Consider the following 6,734-nt stretch of genomic DNA (forward strand, 5'->3'; position numbering starts at 1 on the left):
AGTGATCCTTTACAAAGTACAATAGTTATCAAAGGTACCAGGATTATAATTTAGTACGCCAGACGCGCGTTTCGTCTACATAAGACTCATCAGTGACGCTCATATCAAAATAGTTATAAACCAAGTGTTTCTTTACAAAATATTTACATGTGTTTCTGTAAAAAGGTCTAATTGATAGTAACATAGAGTCATATTTACCTATACATGACGAATACAAGTCGATACACATAGCCTTATATAGTACCTTGTAAACTTCAGCTTGACGAACAAACGTCAATGCAAGAAGCCCTGTGTATTACTATGTAGAGCAAGTTAATGATGGCAGCTATCTTTATGCATCGTAGAGCTCATCATGATGGACAAACATCAATGCGAATAGCCCGTGTAATGTCTTGTTGAGCTGACAAGGACAGACAAACGTCAATACCAATAGCAATGCAGTGCCTTGTACATATCAGTAGGACAGACTGAGGAATGTCGGCAAAATGTCAATGGTAGTTGCCATGTATAGTGTCAAGAAGAGCCCATGATGACGGACAGACGTAAATGAGAGCACCCATGTAAAGTGCTTTGTAGACCTTATCATAAAGGACAAATATCAACATGAGCAGCAATGTATAGCACAATTATAAGTTAAGCATGAATTAGACATGTTCTAGCTATAAAATACTACTAAGAGCTCACAATGACGGACACAAGTCAATTCAAGTAGTCATGTATAAGGCATTCTAGAGCCCATCATCACACACAAACATCAACACGAATTTCCATGTAGAACTTTGAAGAGCTTACCATATCAGACACATGTTTATGCATATAGATATGTATTTTAATGTTCATCTCTTCATGAAGTTCAGAAGTCAAAAATATACCTAGTCTGATAACACATCATTATTAACTCATATGGAAAAAAAATGTCGGGATCAAAATAAAAGTTTTTCTGTAATTTGTTTGTAAATGTCAGGATATTTTCATTCTATGAACGCCTTTTCTTATATTTTTTTAATCGAATATGTATTAAAAAAAACGTTGTTGCACATGAATAAGTAAAAGCATTGTGATGGTACATTCGACTTCAAAAAAATGTATAACTAAAAATAATAACTGGCTATTACATTATACTACTCTCTTTTCTTTTGATCTTCATTTTGAGGTTCGTCTTTATCTTCTTTAAAAAAAGATGTCTGCTAGTTTACATTCATCATCATTTGTATAAAAGCATGGTTTAAAGATTTTCATTTAGCAAAACAATTCTATATTCCACACTACCATTGTCTTTAATTAGTTCATCGATTGTCTTAAAGTATTATTATTTCTTTGTTCTGAAATTTATGTGTCTAGACTTTCAAAGCTTTCGCTCATTTGCAGTTAGAAAAAAAACAATGTATTTTTGCTTTGTCTACATTTTGAAATTAAGAGCCTGTGTCAGTTCATATTTTCCTGCAAATAGATATAGGAAGATGTGGTGTGAGAGCCAATGAGACAACTCTCCATCCAAAAAACAATTTAAAAAGTAAACCATTATAGGTTAAAGTACGGCCTTCAACACGGAGCCTTGGCACGAAATCTACGTTGAAGTATTGTAGCTGGTTTTGAAATATAAATATCAATTTAAAAGGTAAGTGTTTTTTTTTTCTTATTATTAAAATGACTTCAATTGTACGTTCTTCACTGGACGTTATCGCATTCATCCAGTTGAGACGACAAACACATGAGTTGAATACCATAATACATTTCTATGAATTTAGATACATTTTCTCTAAATCATAAGTCTGATATCAAGTACAATCCACGTAGCATTTTAAGAATTTACTTGATATATAATAAACAAGTTTTTTAAAGGGGAAATGTAATAGAGGAATAGGTGCTCCCGTCCATTCTAAAGGACTGCATTTGATTAATGCACATACCTCTATTAGCGTTATCGTGTCATACCTCTCCCCTTTTAAAAATCAAAGAGCTGTACCTGGTTATTGTTTCATGAAATAAGTGTATGTTTTACTGGTATACGGTAAATGGTAAGTATATATATATCGTTTATTTGCACTCGAGTTAACATTTTCACAGTTAGTTGAATATGTGTCGCTGAACTTTGAACAACAATCCATCAAAGCTTTACTACCAATAATAATTACTTTTTCTTTGAGCAACTATATGGTGTTTTGCTGTAGGTATTCTAATTTACAGATAACATAACCACATCTGGACACTTAATTCATTAAAACAAACTTTGAAGCTTTCATGAGTTTCCATAAGCTTAATCAAAATATCCAAACGATCTGACAAAATTTAGGAAAAGTAACTTCAATTTGTCTTTGTTTATAAACTCCCTTTCTGCGATTTATAAGAGTTGCCAAATGACCACAGTACCGAGTTCTTGGGACAATAATGTGAAACAAATGAACCCAGAAGACTTTTTGTCCCTGTAATGCTACACAACATAAATAAATAAAGAAGTGTAAATGATAATACCTGTATATATACCTTGATCAAGGTCATATTTTTCTCTATATGTTTATAGCAATTTTACAATACATATTTGTGAACTGATTCATTATTTAATATTCTGTACATGCTTTCTTTATTCATCTATATTGACTTTAAACTAGCTATTGCGGTGTTTTAGATGTTGTTTTGGAATGTATGAATACCCTGCCACGTCCGGTATATTTATATGTTTTTGCTTCTTGTCGATATAATGAGCTGAGTTTTTTTTCAACTAATCTTTCAAATTTGTCTTTTTTTTTGTGTTGTTACACCTTTGTCTCAGGTCTGGGAGGGTTCAGCACTAACAAACATGTACAAAACCACCAATCATTTATCTTTTTTCGGCAAGTCTGCTTTTATATATAAATTTTCCTTGTCAAGCCTTTTATACCTAACTATTCCTCGATTGTTTTTTTTTTCATTATTTAAAGCAGTTTTAATGTATAGTTGCTTAAATCCACTTCATTTGGATTCGTCTGGACAGTTGTCTCATTGGCAATATCACTACAGCTCCGTATATTTATATTCTAATGTAAGAAATTGTTAACAACGGTAGTATCACTTTTTGAAGTTATACCAAGGGGTTCATTGATGACTATTTTTCAACCAGAAAAATAAATCAAAATGAAGTTATCCTTAGTGTTTGCTGGGGTAGGTTTGAAAATGTAACGATATCTAAACAGTGTGTATTAGTATTTACAATGGTAGCATGACGGGTGAAACATCTGGATTGGACTATGAATATACTTTGATCATCAGAGGATTTTTGTCGGGTTTGTATAACGCAGTCTTTGTGGTTTAATGTTGAGTTTCATGGACTGCTGTTGTCTTTTGTCCAGAGGCTGTGAAATGTTTATCATTATTTTCACGATAATTATATGTTTGTTCCTACGGACAAAGCTAATTGTCTTTGTATGTAAATCGTACTACTACGAATGGCTTGTTAAGGAATTCGGAATAAATTAGCACTCAGGAAATCCCACATACAAAAACATATCATTTGACAAGAATGAGATTTTGGCGAATCATAAGTCCTTCGTGTTTTAAACGAAGACTACTTTGAACAAAAACTTCACAAAATTCCGTACAAACAACGATGCATTGCCGGCTCATCTGCATGTTCGAATTGTCTATTAAATTTACAAATATTCTTTCTGCAGTGAAAGAGAGGGTCTTCAGAAATACTGTGAAACTGTTTACACGCGTAGTGGTATTAACAAGGCAGCAATCGCACTTGCAAAGTGGAAAGGGCTTAATATAAGTTACACAACTTGTTCATTTGTTGTTTCCCAATCCACTATACATAAATATGTTTGAAACTTAAACCATGTTTAAATTTTAAAAAACTCTAAAGAACTTCTGGACAATTTAAAACTTGATGTTTTTTTCTGAAATAAGTTCTTTCAAAACACATTTTTCAATCCCATGTGAAATTAAGAAAACATCGTCTTAAAGTAATAACCAACAATGATTTTCAACATAAAAACGGTAGCATACGCTATAAATTGATTACTTGGAGACACCATACAGAATATTTTGTTTGCTTGAGTTTTTTATTGAAAACATATTTGTTGCATTTGAAGGTAGATTTTTTTAACAAATTATCGACATTCCTTTAGGAACGACGTGTGCGCCTTTTCTTGCCGACCTCTAAATATTTGTATAAGAGTCGGAGTTTCTTCAGACATTTGTCAAATACAAGACTATAGAAGAAGCCAGGTCATTTGATTCCACATTCATACATTATGATGATGTTCTCTGAATTACAAATCCAAACTTTTCTTATTGGATTCGATTAATATATACCCCAAAACTGGAAATTAAAGACACGCCTTCCTCCGCCTCATTTTTAGACTTCGAATTGCATATACACGGTCATCTCAGTACCAGCATCTATTCTTAGTTTCAAATTTTCAATTCCCCTCACCTGAGTAGCAATATACCAACTTCACCCTTCATATGGAATATACATATCCCCACAAAGTTGGTATCAAAGAGCATACAGCAACTTCTCAGACTTTGCAAAGTGTCACCAGTGTCTGAGCAGAAAGTTGATGAGCCAGGGGTATGTCAAAGCAGAGTTTTGAGAAAGAAGATACGAAGACTTTGTTGATTAATATTCCGTTTCAACTTCACAAATAATACAATGGTCTTGCAGTATAGATTATGGGTACTGACTTTGGTTATATTCTTAATAACGTGTTATAGTATTCTCTTATTTGTCTTTATGAATATTACTTTTATTGTTTAGTCTGTTCTTTAGGTGGTATTTATCTGACGTGGATCTGCATTTATAAATCCCATCATAGTTTTATTGTTCTATGATAATTTTTTTGTATTCTTGTCTTTCAATGTGCTTGATGTTGATTCTGTATCCCTTTTATTGTTTCTTGGTTACTTATGACGATGCCCTGTACTTATACGTTCTGGCATTGTGTTTTTGTTCTACGCTAATGTCTGTATTTCGTTTTTACTCATGTGCTTTCTTGGTGTGCCTTTTGTGATGTGATGTGTCTATGTACTTAAACATTCCGTCATTGTGTTAGTGTCTTACTGTACCATGGATTTTTTTTTGTTTATATATAAGTTTGTTTTTATATTGATAATAACACAACGTTGAGTGCTGTGCCAATATTTTTGACATTTTTACAGATTATGTATGCTTGTTTTGTTCACACATCGTTGTTAATATAATGCAATTGTTAACGACTGCAAGACATGTGAGAGGTTTTGCTAGCTATTAAACAAGGTTCAATTCACCATTTTCTACATTAGAAAATGTCTCTACCAGGTCAGACATATGACAGTTGTTGTCTATTCGTTTGATGTGTTTGAGATTTTTTTTTCCCGTTTGATTGGGAACTTGCCGTTCTGAGTTTCCCTCGTAATTCATTTTTTTTGTGAGTTTACTTTTTTTTCGGTATCTTTCTCTCCCCTTTTAATAAATGTACATGTACATACATTTGAGATGGCTTTTTCCATGTGCATTAAATATATCCTACGCTCTGGTACTTCAATGATCCAACAAGTTCGAAAAAAGGCCGTCAATTGTCAAAGCATCCTCTGACTCAGTGATGCCATGTCATCCCACTTTGTCATAGTTTTTCAAATGTTTGAAAATCTTTCTTGTAATAAGAAACTTTTGTAATAAAGACACTTATTTAATTTGAACCCAGTTAACTTATTTTTACAAGAACATATCCTTGACAGAGGGTATTACCTCTGACCATTGTATTCTACAATAAAATACAAAGGGGTGATAGGGATTACTTTTCCAGCACTATTATAAACAGATGACTGACATAGTGTTCCTGGATTTTATACACGTATCATTTTTTGACATATAATATAAAGTAGCGAACGGAGATTTTGTTAAAATGACAAGTTATGCAAATGTGTTATTCTTCTAATAAGTTATAGAGGAGAACAGTGATTTGACATTCAAAGTAAATAATTTCATCTAAACTTATTAAGGGCATACAATTACAGGGGAGATAATTACGTTGCTAACGTAAAATGTTATTTTCGCGACGTCAAACTGTGACATATCGGGAAAAGATGCATTTTTCGACTGATTTTTATCATTCAAACTGATTTCATTTGAAAACGAGTGCATGGACCCCTATTTTTTAAAACGATATTTTGTTCATTTTGCAGGGAGATTATGTGGACCAAATTTTATAAAACTGTAAATAGTGCAATTTTTTTTATTTTGATAAATATACAGCAAAAAATGACGTTTTTTTCTCAATTCATGACCATTTGATAAATATGAGTGATTTCAGAATAAAAAATGCATACCTTGTTAGAATACTTATAAAATACAGAAATTACAAATTATTTAACAAAAAAACAATTTGTTTTTATTTCTTCAAACAAAAAAAGTTATGTCATTCTTTCGAAATGAGAAATGCGGCCACAAATCCGAATTTTGAGCAAATATACAAAATTTCGACCTTATTTAACTCAAAAAGTAGCACATGAAGGTATATTTTTATTACATATTTGATTTAATCAGTCCAAAAAATAGGCTATATGCAAATTTTCATCAAACTCTAAATACGGGATCAAAACTGTATCGTATGCCCTTAAGCAATAAAGTACTAGTAGTATATCATGAAATGTAATAGCCAATGATTTACATTAAAGAAATTTCTGAAAAGTGAAAAAAATAAAAATAAGCGGGTTGAGATATTATATCGTTGTGTTGCAAAGAATGTTTCGTTCGTCTAGGGTTTTAGGTATTA

Source organism: Mytilus galloprovincialis, chromosome 11, assembly GCF_965363235.1.
Source record: "Mytilus galloprovincialis chromosome 11, xbMytGall1.hap1.1, whole genome shotgun sequence".
Classification (NCBI taxonomy): domain Eukaryota; kingdom Metazoa; phylum Mollusca; class Bivalvia; order Mytilida; family Mytilidae; genus Mytilus; species Mytilus galloprovincialis.